General features: G+C 35.9%; 1 protein-coding gene across 3 annotated transcripts in view; it reads right to left on the minus strand.

Annotated features, from left to right (window-relative positions):
- Positions 1 to 19,368, minus strand: part of LOC135212068 (uncharacterized) — a 359,803-nt gene that overhangs the window by 166,010 nt on the left and 174,425 nt on the right. For 2 of the 3 annotated variants that reach the window (XM_064245417.1, XM_064245413.1), the window contains one exon: positions 13,049 to 13,083. The exons of the other annotated variant lie outside the window; for it this stretch is intronic. The gene's annotated coding sequence lies outside the window, so the exon portion shown is untranslated. The remainder of the gene's footprint in view (positions 1 to 13,048; positions 13,084 to 19,368) is intronic. 3 annotated transcript variants of the gene reach the window in all.

The raw sequence follows: 19,368 nt of genomic DNA on the forward strand, positions 1-19,368 counted from the left end.
TAGATAAATGTACAGTCCATTAAATATGAAACTAAAGTCTTTAGTTTTAAAAATAATTCTGAATGTGTGTCAATATTCGTATAGAATTACTAAGTTATTCGCTACGGCAGACAATTACAAAATGGAAAGTATAATGTTCTACAGCTCTTGGGTTAGACAAAAGAGAGCTTTTTTTTTTTTTTTTTTTTTTTTTTTTTTTTTTAGGCAATGCTCCCTGGAATACAACTGAACCTTGGATACGAAGTTTAATGGAAGTTCTTGAAGTCGACCAACGAATTAAGACTACATAATAAGCTCCCAGATTAAACTAAGCACCCCTTTCATGGTGAGAAGCCAAAATCCGGAAATTGTTTGCACACTTTCACCATTGAGAGAGAGAGAGAGAGAGAGAGAAGAGAAGAGAGCAGCAGAGGATTGACGAGCGAGAAGTAGACAGGGAAGAGAATACATCAATATATATACCGTATTACAAGGAGTACATATATATTTACATATATATATATAAATATATATACGATTATATATAATTATATATATATAAGCTATATTATATATATATAACACAAGAATGGACCACTCCAACATGAATATTTATGTGGAACGGAGAGCAATCAGCTGTTGGTGCGAAAATCAGATCAAGAGTATTTGATGAAGAAAAAATATATATAAACGTCATTTTAGGATAAAAGAACGACATCAAATTAGAATCTGGTTAGAGCAACATGTGCAGTTGATAAATTGAAGGCTGCACAGCGAGGGCCGGGTCACAAAGCGGAACCAACACAAAAATGCGGTAAAAATGATCCGATATGAAAAAGCCTGTCACTGCAATATCAACAACTGGAAAAGGCAAATACTGGACTCATAGAGAAGAGTCAATAAAATCAAGTGTTAACATGTGCGTCTGACTCACTGCGAAACAGTAATATACGTGTAAAGCAATTCCTTAAAATACATACACACTCATAGCGAACATGGGGTCATAAAAACAAGTGATGCAGGTAACGTTAATGAACAAAAGATCCACCTGACCCACTTCGCTGCCGCGTGAGACTCCTCTGACATATTCCTAATGATAATTATGAACTTCTATTGTGGCCTTAGTCTAAGCCCTATGGACACGGTTTGAACCAATTTGAATCTGTACTACATGGGTATGCTTGCCGACTAATTTGATAGACTTTAGCTCTTTAAACCTTCTACCGATGCAAGACTTTGGACCATTGTTGTGGTCCCATCCCGGTGCCTACGATTTCATCACACTGAATCTACATCACAAAAAAAATGAGTTTTGCTATTTCTGGCCCAGTACTAACGAGGTCATTAAAATATATATGGGTGCCTGATACGTCAAAATTAATTCATGACTGTAAAACATTCTTAGGTAATTGAAATCTGATCAAAAGCTGACAAATCCAAAAAGATTTATTTCTAATACTAAATACATAAAATAGAATTTAAAAAAATCTGAACGAATTTTCAGCAATAATAGATTAAAAAAATAATGGCAATTTTCCATACTTCTACTCTGAAGATAAGACGCACACATCCCAGCTTTGAGACAAATCAACGAACTCAGGCAGGAGGGTTAAGAGAAAAACTATACTCATAAACCAAATTAGATACTATTATTCACATCACGTGTCATAAACAATCAATAGCTCCTCCGAAGTGAATAAGGCAATCATAAAAAAGGAAAGGTTAATATTTTCAGAGTGGTGTTTCCAAATTATTATGAGCAGCGTGGAGCTAAAAATAATCCTTGAAAGGAAATATAGAAAGCTAAAACAAACAGGACATTAAAGCGTGACATTATTACCAAAATGTTCACTTCATATATCCCCTGGATAATAATCTTTTTAAAGCTAAATAAATAAAAAATCCGTGGGAAAAAATTGCACGAAAGCTTAAAAACATAACTTTCACAAAAATCTCTTTTCATATTTTCACCGAATCCTGACCTATGTAATCGGGATGGTATGCCATTGAAGCATTCTGTAAGAGCGTCTCAACAGACATCGAAAACAAAAACCACTTAGATCGAAGAATATATAGCTTTCCATACAGCGATATCCACTTGAGGAATATAAATTCTTTAAATATAACCACCTATGGCTATAAACGTACATCTTCTGGACAGCCATTCCCCCATTCTGATGGTCAAGGGAAACTTGGGAAATTCTTTTATGTATTTGTCGACTTCCATTATGATCAACTCTCTATAGCAAAGACAAGGAGAAACGCGTAGTGTATTTATGCAATTTTAGTCATCTCAGCCAATTGCCGAATCGATAATATACATAAACGTACAAATTCCTTGCCCAGTGTCAGAAGGAAAAAAGGAAGAGTATCATCAATCCGTCAATCTCCCAGGTAATCTAGACATCCCGGCCAATATTTTCCCCGTCCCGTATCCTTCAGGATGGAATTGATGGCAGGAGATGAATAAACTATTAGCTGGCGGGAGGAAAGTAAAATAAAAAATTGCGGTAGGAAGAGAGAGAGAGAGAGAGAGAGAGAGAGAGAGAGAGAGAGAGAGAGAGAGAGAGAGAGAGAATGTTTATGAAATGGTAAACTGTCCCCAAATTAAAGAAAACAACGTTCATCCAAGCAACATAGAATATTTCCCCGACAAGATATGAATGTAAAAGGTAAAACCGCCCAAGTGGAATGAGGCCCTGACCACTTATTACATCACAAAATATATAAAACCCAGGTAGTCTTGCTCAACAAATGTTTCGGCCCCTCCCAGTACCATATTAGCAATTTAACCAAAGGTTTACTCACAAACCAAGGAATTTGGTGAAATGTAGAAATTGCGTGAAGGAGGTTTGTTCGTGTATACACTAAAATGGCATTTTTCAATGGGAAAAAAATAAGTCATTTGTTTTTTCTCGGATTAAGCTTTGAAATTAACCGCTAAGTAATAGGGATTTTTAATTTCATGATAATGAAAGGATACGAAACCTATTTTATTTTATAAGAATATATTATGCTTCCCTACAAAATTTTGACCTCAATTTTCCTGTTGAAAATGTACGCTTGTGACACCACCTTTAGAACTGAAGGGGATACCAGTTTGGGAGGTAGAGACACGTTCGTAATACTGTAATAACTACTAGCAGCCACATCAACTTTGAAACAACCTGATGTCGTTAATGCAAGAGAGACAAATGAAACGAAACATAGTCCAAAATGAGTTAACATTTCGATTCCCTTAACTTGCACCGCAAAAAAAGAAAGAAAAAAAAAGTTCTTACACAGTATACTACTGATTGAAAATTGAGTTGGCGTATTTACGTAGGCATATACAGCAGTCAGTGACCGACTCATCGTAACAACTAAAAAGCAACAAGAATAAAAGAAATACAACAGTACACCGCGAGCCTTGACTTTGGGGAGTTCAACGGAGGATTATTCCGTCCCTAACCTTTCCTTACACTGGTTTAAGCCTAAGGCACTTGATGGAAGCCAGGACAAATCTCTCATTCTTCCCCAGAGGTACTCGTAAAACACTTACAATTCAGTCCACTTACTCTCTTCCAGTTTATACATATAACCGCGAGCGGCCGCTGCTCTATGTGAAGTGTTTATATATATATATATATATATATATATATATATATATATCTATATATATATATATATAAGATATATATATATATATGTATATATTATGAGTGTGTGTGTGTGTATATATATTACAGAATAGAACATAACCTTTAGGCCAAAGACTAAGCGCTGGGACCTGTGAGGTCATTCAGCGTTGAAATAGAAACCGACAGTAAAAAGTTTTGAAAGGTGTAACAGGAGGAATACCTCGTAGATAGACCATGAATCAAGTGTTAGGAGAGGGTGTAAAGTAAAATGGAAGAACGAGAATATGAACGGAGGTACAGAAAAAGGAATGAAAGGGGTTGCAGCTTGGGGACGAAGTGACGCTGCAAAGAACCTTAAGTAATGCCTACAGTGCATCGCATGAGGTGCCCTGAAGACACTACCCCCTAAGGGATATATCTATCTATCTATATATATATATATATACACATGAATATGTTATATATAAGTCCCCCACTCTCTCCTCCTCCTCTCTTTTTCTGTATCTCATCTCCAAACGGAACTTCCATAATGTCTATTATGGAATCACATCTATATCCTGCCACCTGACTCATAATATTCGTCTACACGCTTCATTCTCAAACGGCCTAAATCTTTCCAACAAAGTACACCTCCATACAATGCTTACGTCTTAGCAAGCTATACAGATCATGCGTAGACTGACAACGGTCAATCTTACTTTTGTTTGTAATATCAGCCATATGATTTCTACTCTTGTTCATACTGGCCATATTTTGTATACAGTCTTCAGCCTTATACTAAATTCCTACGCAAGAGAACATTACTGTCTAGCATTCTTCCAAGATATTGAAAGACTCAACTCCACAGATTCATCTGGTGTTATTTCATATTTTTGTGCTTCCTATGTCCTCATTATGTTTGTTTATAAAAACAAAACATTTACCAAGTTCCATATTTAGATGTATAATGCAATATGTTAAGCAAATTTTCGTATGTCATGCGGCGTTTTGCTGGTTAAATAATAATAATAACCTGCAAATTCTAAGTTTGTCCAATCTATAATCTCTTCCATCTCGAACCAATAGTTTTCTATTTATAAAGGTATAGAACAAAGACAAAACAGGAAAGGTGATGCAACATTCCTCCTGCTACCGCGCTAATTACAGCAAATTCCTTCTACAAGACAGTCAACATTCAGTTTATGTATATAGTTTCAATTAATTTATATTTATATAATTCACAGTTACGTAACGCCATTCAAAATATTAGTTGATGGATGGTATGAAATGCCTTTTCGTAATCTACAAAAGCCATCAGTAGGGATCTTAAAATTCCATAAAATGCTACACCATCATTCCTTAACATAACATCAGACCTGAACAATCTGCCTTTTCTAAAATCAGCAAGGAGCATTTTATTAAAAACTTTCTCCTGCTTACTTTGACTGGGATTACTAGATATTTTCAATAGACCATAATTACCACATTCTAACGTCGCCTTACTTTTAAATCTTCGGTATGACGTCCAACTCCCACTCATCAGGCTCTCTTTACCCTCTTTCTATAGTTTGTGCAAACAATCTAGACGTCAGTTGTCTTTCACTCTCTAACTTCAATCATTTCAGTAGTCATTCCCTTCAAATCATTTCAGCAGTCATTCCATCACAATCCGATACCCTTTCCATCTCCTAGAGGTTCATCCATTCAAAATCCGCCAATTCATTCCATTTCAAAATCCGTGAATTCATGCCCTAGATATCCATTGTGTTCTTTAGACTTCTGGTATCTCAACAAATTATCCCATCTTTTCTTCATACCTTCAGAATCAAAATCAAAAATTCCTGTTCCTCCCAGAGGTAGCTTTCTTCTTTCGTTCGTCTTTGATGTCATTTCTTTATTCAATTATTCCATTCATTCATCCTTATGACAGGTTATCTCTTCTTTTCTTTTCTCAACCAAAGGGATATTTCGTTATCACTCAGGGCAACTCGAACAAAAGTGCCAGCAATCTGCAATCTTTTTTATCAGAAAATTCTCACTTCTTGCATCTTCATTAACATCACTACGCCCAGAAATCCTTCCACTAAGACTGTTTTGCCTTAATCCATAACTGTATCCCAAGGTTACTTGTCTTGTACCCTAAGATATGGCAACTAATAGGTAAATAATCGAGCTAATAATAATTAACCAATATTAAACAAAAATAAACGTCTTGGACGAGAAAAGGAGGAGGGCTGGCGTACCCTGAGGTTGCAAAGAAATCTGTCACTACTCATTCATCAAAACACACGACAAGGTTAAAAGTGAAATTCTTCGTGATTTGATCTCTATGAGTCTGTAATGACATCCCACGAGATGAGAGGAAACACAAAGGAAAAAGAAATCTGCAAAAAGAAGGGACATCTTCGGGAGATTCGAGAGAAACAAAGATTATTTGTTAATTGGATCTCCAGAGGGAAAAGGGTGTCCCACAAGGATTTTTTATCGGAATCATGAAAGACGAACTTTGCGATCAAATTCAGGCGTTGGAATAACGTCAGTTAGGTGGGGGCCATAGACTGTACGGAGGTTGGGTATGTAAGTAGAGCTATACACACGCCCTTACAATCACGGGCGACCGAAGCATATTTTTCTAAGTGAGACAAAACTTAATACATACATGAATAGTTTCTGGTAATCAAGCAGGACAAACTTTACTTTGAACAGGTTAATTCTAAATAACAAAAAGAATCAGGGCCTGCATTTCGTTAATGATAAAGTAATAATATATATATATATATAATATATATATACTATATATATATATATATATATATATATATATATATATATATATATATATATATATTGCAGGGGAAACGCCAATAACTTAGGGAAGCAAGATGCGATAAAAAGAAAGAAAAATAAAAAAAATTTACATTAACTTTTTATTTAAGGGTAGATCCCATAACGTCCAACTAAATAAAAAAAAAAACCTCTTGAAAGAATAAACGCAGTTTATACTGCATACAAATATCATACAAAACATAATAAGGATACCTTAAATTTCATTAAACTTTTATCGTTTAACCACCGTTCTCTCTCTCTCTTTCTCTCTCTCTCTCTATCTCTCTCTCTCTCTCTCTCTCTGTCCTCCCGCCGCTCCCGCCTGGGTATATTTTCCATAAGATTTTTTTTTTTTTGCATTATACTATCTATCTCTCTATCTATCTATCTATCTATATATACTATATATATTTTTTCCCAAAAAATTTAAGGGGGAGAGGCAAGTAACCCCCATGCCCCTACGTGCGGGCGCCCTTGCTTAGAATAAAGAGCAATATTCAAACCATTTAAACGAATACATGATTAAGATGCACATGTTTACGAATAAAAACTAAGTCTTAGTTAATACATGACCAAAGAAGTATTCTTCTGTTTTATATTGCGCATAATATCACACATTTCTCTTCTAAAGATACATACACTACATTATACTCGTCTGATCTGAAACGAAATACGAACAAGCAGGCATCTTGACACAACTCTTAAAAAACTATTTCAGTAATTTGTTGACTGCGGATCCGTTACATGTACTTTCTCGCATGAGGTCAGAGAGCGAAACTACTCTCCCATTCATTAAGTTTTACACAGCTTGGAATCCAGTTATCCATGGTGATAGTATCGTCGTATATATTATTGCTATTTCTGGTACTTGCATCAAAAGGGTGAAACTACAGCGGCAGTTGCTGTTCTTGCTACTACTACTACTACTACTACTACTGATTGCCCTAATGTGATTAATTGAAGTATTCTGCTGTCGTTATGATCAGCAACAAATTCCCTATCGTATAAAGTTCATCTACATATCTACATCCTTGTAATTCTTAGCCACCTTCCCAACACTCACTCTAATACAAAGAATAAACTATTCTTTTCATCCACTCCTTCAGAACCTTATCCTCTTCCATGCATACCTTACACAATCTGGTCAGCCACTCAATTACACTTTCAAACTGCACTACAGCATCTTAAGTGTATTCTCTATGTTTTAACCTCTCAAGTGCTGAGTTAATGTTCTCTTCATTAATTTCTACACCCACTTACAAACTTTCACTAAACTCTTCCACTCTTGTGTCATTCAGTCAGCTCTGTCTCTTTTCTACCTTGCACTTTTAACAAAGCCTCAAAATACTCACTCCATTAACCAAGGATTGCATTCACCATTCACCCCACACAGCATTGCTCCGTTCTCATTTTGCATTCTGAAACCCTCTGCTCACTGAACTTTCTCGCTGGTTTTACTTCCTTGCAGATCAAACTTAGTTTTCCTTGAATTCTTGCTCCCCTTCTCATTTGCACATTTTCCCTTCCGTCTTGCAATTCACCAGAAATATTTATTTTCTACCATACTTTCCAGTTCCTCTTCCCATCACTCACTTCCCTCCACACACACACACACACACACACACACACAGACACTGCTGAATCCAAGACTCCATCCCGGAATTTTACAGTCTTCATATTCTCAGCCGAATTAGTGTCTTTAATCATAACCCATTTTTACGTTACTTGTTTTGTTGCCATTATCATTATTTCCATCTATTGAAACTTTCGCTTCAATCATTTAATAAGTCGACATTATATCACCAAGCACTTCTATATTCACCATTACATCGATCAACCTGCTTTTCCATATACTCTGAACAAATAAAATTTTAATAAATTCCCTCTTGCACTGCATTCATGCAGGCATGTTTCTTTTATCACTACATATATATATATATATATATATATATATATATATATATATATATATATATATATATATATATATATATAAATCATTACAATATACATTTAAGAATCTTCGAAACCAGTAACCCCACGATAATACCAAGAGAGATTCTCAATACAGGTGATGAGAAGCGACTGCATTTCTTCCACCGTTCATGATTTCATTTAAAAGCATTTAGCTTTTCAACGTTTCCCCTTACATAAACTATTCATAATCATTTTCACGTAAGCATATACACACCGGTTATTACTGGTCATATTTTGAATTAAATTATGGAACTGTTACGGGTCTGGAGAGAAGTAGGTTGGCTCCTCTATTCCTGTGAAAAAGAAAACTCCGGAAATTTCCCTCGCTGTTCCGTTCGCCTCATTGGCCGAGAGCCCTCGCGTCTCTAGCCCGGTTGCTTTCCAAATGAATAAGTTAATTAAAGGAATTCAGCTTTGATCCCCGATCTCCCCTCGCTCGCTCGCTCCCTGACAACAATCATTCGACCGCATAGCTCTACGATGAGCCGTCCACTATTAAAATCATTCGAGGGTTTCAATCCTCCGTGGTTAATAAAAAGTCTTGTTCTCTGGTATGTACTATACTGCATACCACTAAGAGACAGCCAAGGGGAATTCAACTTAAGCTCATATTAACACTCGCCACCCTGAAAAGAATAATACAGTACCTGCACAGGAACTTATATATAAATATTATAAAGGCATCTGAATTGAGATAATCCCGCACTTTCAATTAACATTTATGAAGTAGGTGAAATTACAGCACATAGCGCACTAAAATTTTTAAATGATACTTAAAACTAAATTGAACTGAATGTAGAATTTAGGCCAAAGGCCAAGTAATGGGACCCATGAGGTCATTCAGCGCTAAAATGGAAATTGACAGCAAAAGATTTGAAAGATGTAACAGAGGCAAACCTTCCCAGTTGCACTATGAATCGAGTGTTAGGAGAGGGTGGAAAGTAAGATGGAAGAGAATATGAGAGGAGGTACAGTAAAAGGAACAAAAGGGGTAGCAGCTAGGGGTCGAAGGCACGCTGCAAAGAACCTCAAGTAATGCCTATAGTGCACCGCATGAGATGCACTGACGGCACTAGCCCCCAACGGGGTAAAAGGATACTTCAAGATGCTACAATAAAGAAGGAAAGCCCCATTTCAAGTTTTACTCTTTAGTGTGCTGTAAACTATTCCTTGCTTAGTGTTGTCGCTCTAATGATGGGAAAGATGGTTCCCCAAAACCTTGGCAGAAATTCCTGCTTTCAATCGCCTTCAATGAAAATCTGCGACTTTGTAGTACTATAAATATTCATCTGATGTCTCCATTTCTCTTTTTTTTTATTTAACATTCTTGTTTTGTTTTAATTTTACCTGACTTCCATTGCTAATAAACCCCTAATTTTTGTACGTCCTGCATTTGCTTCTCTAATAACCAGTGCCTCTCGATTTTTCAACTACAGTATCAAACTCTTGGTATGATTTACAAATGTGTCATTCCCACCATTTTATGTTGGGACTGGGGTGGGACCTATGAGGTTATTCAGCGTTGCCAGGGAAATTGAGGGTCGAAATGTTTTAAAGGTGCAACAAGTGGAAAACCTCGCATTTGCACTAAACAGGGCGTGGAATGTAAGATGGAGGAATGGGAACAGGAACGGAGATACAGTAAAAGGAATGAAAGGAGCCGAAGGGACGCCACAAAGAACCTTGAGTAATATCTACAACGCACCGCATGAGGCGCACTGGTAGCACTAACCCCTAGTGGAAATTTTCTTGACCACTTGTTATTCGTTGCGATTCATTTATGACCGAACATATGAATGATGCTTGTTATTTATTCCTTTGTTATTCGGTGCTGCTTTTGTCATCTAATTTATTCAACTGTGCATAATTATTGTGGCGTCTTCATTAATGTTTTTACCGTCTCGACAAATGTAATACATTAAATGTGTGGATTTGGTTATCTCCTTTGTTTTCTTCATTCGCTCACTATTTGTAATTTCCCAAAATAACAAGGTTAACAAAGAGACTAATGTTATAAGCTGTACATATTAATGGAACAATATTATAATGTGCAAACATTTTTCATTCATCACTTTACCACAATAGTGTCAGATGACTGCAAGTTAAAACAGAGCGTTATCTATTTTCACCACTTAAAAGTTCATCATAAATTTGGGATCCTCTTTCCCAGCCTCTGAAATAATACCGCAACTCATGGAGCTCTGTCCGGGATCTTTTTGAAAACTTTTTCCATAAATTTTGTATTGTGTTGACAAGTAATTTAGCGCAATCCGACCATTTAGAATTCTGACAAATGTTCATATAGACAAGTGTATTCACTCTCAGATTATATCTTTCCTTGAAGAAAAATAAATTAATTAAAAAAAACGTCTATTTAGACTAACAGGACCTTTAAACTTTTCTGACATCACGGAAGCTTTTAAAAGTATACTAAACAAACTTCTGTTGGTTACTTGTTATCTAATACAATGGTTATGATTGGAATACTACGGTTATGCATTAAGATTTCGCATCAAAAGTCAACCTTGGCCAAAATCACAAATTAAGCAGTTTTTCAAGCAGGTTAGTTAATAATGGAGCATTATCTGAAGAGGTACTTGACTTAGGTAATGAGAAAGCTCGCTTTCAGAAATTTAAAGAATTGCAATATGTTCGTTAGAAGAGAGAGACCTTACCTTACCTTACAGAACTTACATCTTGTTCGGGTTGCCCTAGGTCCCTAAGTGTGAGGCACCTCTAACGAGAGAGAGAGAGAGAGAGAGAGGATTGGTTAACAAGAGAAGGAAGTGAAAGGCAGGACAGGTTGGAGAGAGAGAGAGAGAGAGAGAGAGAGAGAGAGAGAGAGAGAGAGAGAGAGAGAGAGAGAGAGAGGATTGGTTAACAAAAAAGAAAGTGAAAGGCAAGGACAGGTTGGAGAGAGAGAGAGAGAGACGAAGAGTAGAGAGAGAGAGAGAGAGGAGAGAGAGAGAGAGAGAGAGAGAGAGGATTGGTTAACAAGAGAAGAAAGTGAAAGGCAGGACAGGTTGGAGAGAGAGAGAGAGAGAGAGAGAGAGCGAGAGAGAGAGAGAAGAGACGACGAGAGAGAGAGGAATTGGTTCAAACAAGAGAAGAAAGTGAAAAGGCAGGACAGGTTGGAGAGAGAGAAGAGAGAGAGAGAGAGAAGATGAGAGAGAGAGAGAGAGAGAAGAGAGAGAGGAGGATTGGTTAACAACGAAGAACAAAGTGAAAGGCAGGACAGGTTGGAGAGAGAGAGAGAGAGAGAGAGAGAAGAAGAGAGAGAGAGGAGAGAGAGAGAGAGAGAGAGAGGAGGTTGGTTAACAAGAGAAGAAAGTGAAAGCCAAAGGCAGGACAGGTTGGAGAGAGAGAGAGAGAGAGAGAGAGAGAGAGAGAGAGAGAGAGAGAGAGAGAGAGAGAGGATTGGTTAACAAGAGAAGAAAGTGAAAGGCAGGACAGGTTGGAGAGAGAGAGAGAGAGAGGAGACGAGAGAGAGAGAGAGAGAGAGAAGAGAGAGGATTGGTTAACAAGAAGAAGAAAGTGAAAGGCAGGCAGGTGGAAAGGAGGACAGAGGAGAGAGAGAGAAGGAGAGAGAAGAGAGAGAGAGGAGAGAGAGAGAGAGAGATGGAGGTATTGGTAACAAAGAAAAGAAAACGTGAAAGGCAGGCCCACAGGTTTGATGGTAAGGAGAGAGAGAGGAGTTATAGAGAGAGAGAGATGAGAGAGAGAGAGAGGAGAGTAGAGAGAGGATTGGTTAACAAGAAAGAAAGTGAAAGGTTCAGTGACAGGTTGGAGAGAGAGAGAGAGAGAGAGACAGGATGAGAAGAGAGGGAGGAGAGAGAGAGAGAGCGAGGAATTGGTTAAACAAGACAAAAAAGAAAGTGAAAGGCAGACAGGAAGGGAGAGAGAGAGATGAGAGAGAGAGAAACAGAAATAGATTGACGACGAGAGAGAGCGAGAAAGAGAGAGAGAGAGAGAGAGAGAGGATGGTAGCGAAGAAGAGTGGATTTGCAAAGGAAACAAAGGTTTGAAAGCATTTGGAACAGGGTTGAATGAAGAGAAAACGCTGGATAAGAGAAGTCAGCTAAGGAAGGACGCGATTTATGCTCAGAATAAAGATATTAATAACCAGATTCGTATAAGTGAGCCTAGTTCCAATGTGCCAAAGTTCTCAGAGACGATCCAAAGTTTTGTTCTAAGTTTTGATGAAAGTGAGCCAAGCATAGTTTTTGCACTTTTAAAAATTAATAGACAGTTTATAACGGCCTACGCAAGTATTGGGACTTATTCATACGGGTTTAAAAGGTAACTGTAGACGTGCCTTTTTAGCCTTATGCTAATCTACCCCATTAACGTTGTACGTTCGAACTGAGGGTTACAGTGAACATTAAATTTTAACTAGAGGGTCTCCAGCCCGTTGGTTGCAATTTGAACAGAACAATCAGTTTTAACCATCTAGTAAAAGATCATTGTTTGTTTGTTTGTATGGTGTTTTTACGTTGCATGGAACCAGTGGTTATTCAGCAACGCCACCAACGGGTTTAGGTGACCTCCGAACCACGTCGAGAGTGAACTTCCATCACCAGAAATACACATCTCCGTAATGATGAACACTGTGACTATTCTAAACCTTTAGCTCTTGGTCAAAGTGGCAAAACCACTACATTCCTTACCTTAGAGTTGAATAGGTCCTGCTTGTCGGTTGTCTCTGGAAAGAAATTTGTCACAATAATAATTATAAGAATAATAAGTAGTAGCAGTAATGAAAATCATAATATGCGTCTCGTTAAAAATTGTCTACACAGGCTAATTTCCACTCTTAATATTTTTCTATTTACCTATGCCGGTGACAGAAAACGGAAAGTGATCACGTAAAAAGAACACTTCTAATTATTGAGAATTATAAATGTAATTTCTTATCTCCTTCTAATGGCGAATTTATTCACGACAAACCTTCATTGGAGTAAGTCTCATGCCATTTATTATTACATTTTTTATTAGTGAAGGAGGCCTTTTTACGGGTCCCCAATTTCTTCAGACGAAGGGACCAGGAGCCTTTGAAAGTTAAAGAATAGCAAGTTATTGTGTAAATTTACTTTAAAATTTTCTACACAAGATGGATTTTTTCCTAAAGTTACCATTATTATTATTAGTTATTATTATTCTTATTATTAGTTATTATTATTATCATTATTATTATTATTCTTATTATTATTATTATTATTATTATTCATTATTAGGATTATTATTATATTATTATTATTATTAATTAAAAAAATCCTCATAGTAGCACGAGTCTTCAAATGGAGAAACAAATCCACAGTTATGTAAAGGTACATATATTTTTTTTCAGTTTTTCTTTAAAAAACAGCAAAGATAGCTTTCGGGAAAATATAGTACATTTACATAACTTGGGATTTGTTTCTCATTATATTATTATTATTATTATTATTATTCATTATTATTATTATTATTATTATTTATTATTATATATTATTATTATTATTATTATTATTATTATTATTATTATTATTATTATTATAAAAGCTGTCAGAATAAAATACCTTCGATTACTTTAAAAGTAAAAAAGCAAGAACAATAACATAAAATGAAATTAAGGACGGGGACATTTATTAACTCTTAAAGATGGCGGTTAGGAGTATATCCTTAGTAGCCTGGACATGATCCACAAATTAGAACTTACTGGAAACCGGGTTTCATTTGGGTGCGGTTAGAAAAGCTAATATGGATGCTCTTTCCGCAGTTGACTTGCGCCTTCTTTCTCTAAACAAAAACATTTGCAGTAGTATCTTAAATGTACACAAGCATACTGTCACGTGAGGATTTAATTTTCTTGAGATGAATGCACCTTGCAATTAATCAGTATTTAAAGCACACAATACAGGACTCCCTAAAAATAGAAAAAACACCGACGTGCCATCTATCAAAAAGCTAACACCCATTGCTGAAAAAATAACAGTCTGAGGAGGTAACAAATGGGAATGAACGGGTTAACATTTGAGTTTATTTTTCACTGTTTCTTTCCGAAAAGTCACATATTTTTCCACCCATTCCCACATCCACTCCCATCATCGCTAAGTTTTGGAATCCCAACTTACCGCCGTCATCCAGCCCCATAACATTCCGCCTTTTAAATACGGGATCTACCGCATCTTGCTTCTAAGAGCTTATACAAACAAATATGTTCATCCATCCACATACTTTTTCCTCTAAAAAAAAGATAAATGCACTTCGTTACATTAACTCTACCAAAACAAAACTTTTCAAATTTATTAAGAAACAATTCGTTTCTGTAAAGTGGAATAATAAGACACCCTTATAAAAAAAACCAAGGAAAACAATTATCTGGTAATCATCTTCCTATGCGCTCGAAAAGGAAAAAACGTTACTGTGTTATATTAAAAAAGGTGCAAATATACATTAGTGGCTGCAAGAACATCTGGGTCCGGTCTGGTCCTCGTAAAATAATCCTTTACTTATTAATTTCTGTTTTTACAAATGGTATTAAAAATTGTCGATGTTGACTAAGTGTAAATAATAAAACTTATTTCCTTTGATAAGCTGTGTTATCTTCTCCCTCTGGGGGCACTGGTAAAATTCTGAAACTTTTTCAACTCGCCAGCAAAGAAAGCAGGAGTGTAAATTGAGTAACTTCTTCCAGGATCTTTTATATCGTTCATAACAAAACCTTCAGCCTACACCTTTTTTTCCAGAAAATTCACGTAAAAATATTAGACCATCGGAATGGCCCTTACAACGCAAATTCATTTCCATATGCAAAACTTACTTTCATTTTCAAATTTACTGTTGACCTATATAATAAGTCATCAAATTTGCACTGAGTAGTATGTCTTCTCATTTCTATACTTTCTTACAACCAAAGTCTTCCTACCCTATTTCTTAACGGACCGCAACAACTAGAATCCTTTTCTCACGTCTAAATTTTCGAGTTTCGTAGCAGAATTTACCTCATTCCTTTCCTGTCACTTTCCGGTACCTTTGTTAATACCTGATTTGTTAGTCTTTGGCAAAATCAGAGAAGAGAGTTTAATATTGGTTCAAAGACTGAACTATTACTTCAGTTAAGGTTATATTCTATGCATAGACAAAACCTTACTCTTAATATCAGCAATTAAATGCTTTGATAAAAATAAATCCTACCCCTATTTGGATGCTGTATCAATTGGATAGGCTGACTACACGTTCAACATGAAGAAGAGTCTACTTTATCTTGTACATTCTTTTTCATTCAGTTATTTTTCTTGCAGTTTTCAGAAAGCAAAATGCTGTGCAATGATGTGTGTGTGTTGTGAGAGAGAGAGAGAGAGAGAGAGAGAGAGAGAGAGAGAGAGAGAGAGAGAGAGAGAGAGAGAGTACATCTGCATGATGTAAGTCATAGTCATTTTTATTTCATAACCATGCTATCAAATCGAAATCAGCAATTATATGTGTATTCCTCCTAGAAACGATGAAAAACCATCTCCTTACCCTCTTTTGAGAGAGAGAGAGAGAAACATTTTCATCGTCTTGACAAGTCTCAAGCAACCTGACTGTATTCCGCCTGACCATTACTCCATTGGCACAATACAATCCTTTGCTCAATCACTCAACAATTCTACTCATGAAGTTTCCCCCCGTATCTCTCCCCTTTATTTGCTTCTGGGAAACGTTCGTATTTATAATATAGCGGCGAAAAGGCAGTCGACATCAAACTTCCTGGAATACAGCTTTCAGGAAGGGGACGAGAGAGGAAGGAGAGAGAGAGAGAGAGCACGAGAAGAGAGACCGAGAGAGAGAGAGAGAGAGAGAGAGAGAGAGAGAAATTCATATATTTTTATTTCCCAATGGAACTACTACTCAACGAAGTGTGAAAGACCTCACGTTATGAAATATGATAAATGTTTATTTTCACACATCAAAAAGGAAGGAAGGAAAGCCATTTGTTCTAATTCCGGGAGGTTGCTGTCCTGTAACAAAAAGCTATCATCCAGTACTGTATATGCTTTTTTTGTCCGGATATTAACTGAAATAAATGCAGTGGAGTATTTATAAAAAAAAAAAAACAAAAAAAAAAAAATATATATATATACTATATAGATATATAATAATATATATATATATATACACTATATATATATATATATACATACATACATAATATATGCGTGTATGTATGTGTGTATGTGTGTGATATATATATATATATATATATATTATATATATATATACACAATACATACATACATACATACATATATATATATGTGTATGTATGTATGTATGTGTATGTATATATATTATATATATATATATATATATATATATATATATATATATAATATGATATTTGGCATATTTTCTCTAGTACACAATTTCTATCGAAGTCAACGGCATTTTCTGCTGCTACTATCTTCTTATCTAGACTCTCAATTATTCTATACTTCTTTTTCTCTACTTGTAAAGCTTCTTACGAATAAGGAAAATTCATCGAGAGTCCTTATACATCCATATATATATATATATATATATATATATATAATATATATATATATATATATAACCAATTATATCTTATATATGCGCATTTTTATATTCACATAAATGTACATTTTTTGACAGCTCTAGCCACCCCAGCCCCAACTACGACATACCAGTCAAGTACATAATTCACTGCCTAGAACGCCAGAGGTGAAAGGAGTTGTTGAAGGGAACGTTCCCAGATCGCCCCCCTTACACGAGGGGGCCGGATCCCGTGACTTCTAGAGAGAGAGAGAGAGAGAGAGAGCGAGTATGTACACAACAGTTTCTTGAAGACCTGATAATCTCAGGTGGAGGAAAGCGGACAATAGAACCTTTCTAGGAAATTTTAGTTATAGTTATGCACTGTTATCTTGTGTAATTGGGAGAGCAATTCCCTGACGTAGAGAGAATCTGAACTATCTCTAATTGTACATGAGAAATAGCGTTCCGTAATAATAATAATAATAATAATAATAATAATAATAATAATATATGGCTGACCTTCAAAATAACAATGAATCTTCCACCTATGACGTTAAAATTTGATGTACTCAACAAAGACTGAATCAATTAGGTTGGATGCACTCCTAAAATTGTTGTAAAATCTATGAGTACCTTAGTCACCTATGAACACAAAATCTGTTCAACCTGGACGTTTCTCTCAAATCAGTAAAAAAAAAGTTCTAATACTATGGATGATTAAGTTGAATGCTTGAAGCAAAACAACCAAGTCTTGCCCGACTGTCTTGTGTTTTTATTTTCCTTTAACACACTTTAACTCCATTTTATTCATAAGAAGCGCCTTTCCCGTTTGTATCTTTACAACACGCCAACATCTGCCTGTTTATTGATGTTGACAAACACGCGCCCACCACACACCGAACACCTTGACAGAGGTAAATTCTCTGATCTTTTTGTCCAACTCTCAGTTCTAATTTCCTTGGGTATTATTCTTCACCTGTAGTCCTTGGGACTTCCTTTCTCATTTGATGCACGTGTTGAAGCAACAGACGTCCTTATGGTTTCTCAATCAACCCAACGGAGGCCACACCTCACTGTTATGTCCACAAATGTGAATACAGTGTAGAGGCGAGAGGTGTGGAACCCCAGAAATCAAATGACAATACCATTTTGGGAATCTGGTTCTTTCCCGTCTCGCAACCTCAAGTATTATCAAGATCTATCTACAACGATGTCGTCCCTCCTATTCATCGATGGCGCCACATATAAGTTATTATTAAATAATTACTTAATGCAGATTGCAGAGTTGTCACATCATTATCAAGAAAGAAGAAGATACCTTTAAAGGAACACCAATCTAATGTACCATAATTGTAACCATGATACCAATAATAAATCTCTTACGAAGTAGAATGAAGACAAATGCCAATCCTGTTACCAGAAGTTAATTTTCTCTTAAAAACTCATAATAGCTAATTATATAAGAAGTGTCTCCAACCTATCTTCAAGAACCAGCAGTAAGAATAAGTTCAATTAAGAGTCTGAGTTGAAACCCAATGACTATTTTACACTGGTTCCTCTAAACCTGTGATACCTTTGCTCTGTTGATAGATACAGCCCTTTGGCTGTTGTCTCAAAAAGGTACATACAGTTTAATCCCAATATCCATGACTGTAGTCAGAATTCGTAGGACTTAATATCTGATTTCCTTGGTGGAGATTTTTTTTTTCTCTCTTTTTTAAGCAAATCAGATCTTATCCGGTACAGCCTCTCCTCAAAATAATTCTACTGCCCAAAATAAATTTTCAGCTGCATATTCTGAAACAAATTTTCAGGTGATTGTACTGACTTGTGCGCTCATATCAAAACACCCTGCTATTTACGATGCTCTCATGAAATTTAAATAAACCTAATTACTTTAATGCTGTTACGGCCTCATTAATATCAATAAATCCAATAACCCAGTTGCTCTAAAATAAATATATATTCAAACGTATTATCATCAGTAATGTTATGGAACCAAAATAAATCTAATAAGTAGAGGCCCTCTGAAACCACACTAAATTCAATGTACAAAATGATCAACCCAAACTCATCTAACACTTTGGTTACAGTCTTGATGAAGCTGAAAAATACTCGTCTACTCAATACTCTGCGTCTATTTGGAAAATCCTTTTCAGGATAAAATTGAAGATAGTTTCTACCAAATCACATTTCATAAGTTTAAGTAGATGGCCTTCATTATACTTTCCTTTTGTTCAATCAGAAGTGTTCCTTCTTGTTTAGCTTCTGAAAAATTTTCTACGGTAGACTTAAGGTCTATCTTATCTTCTTTCCAGTTTACACATTTGCATTTCCTTCACTGACTTCTGATATAGTTTGCTACATAATAAGAGAGAATTCATCACATCTTTCTCTTTCTACCAAAATCATCATTATTGTATGCATACTGACCACCAATTGAAAAGCATTATTAATAAGTATATAGCAG

The sequence above is a fragment of the Macrobrachium nipponense genome, chromosome 40 (genome assembly GCF_015104395.2).
Source record: "Macrobrachium nipponense isolate FS-2020 chromosome 40, ASM1510439v2, whole genome shotgun sequence".
In the NCBI taxonomy this organism is placed as follows: domain Eukaryota; kingdom Metazoa; phylum Arthropoda; class Malacostraca; order Decapoda; family Palaemonidae; genus Macrobrachium; species Macrobrachium nipponense.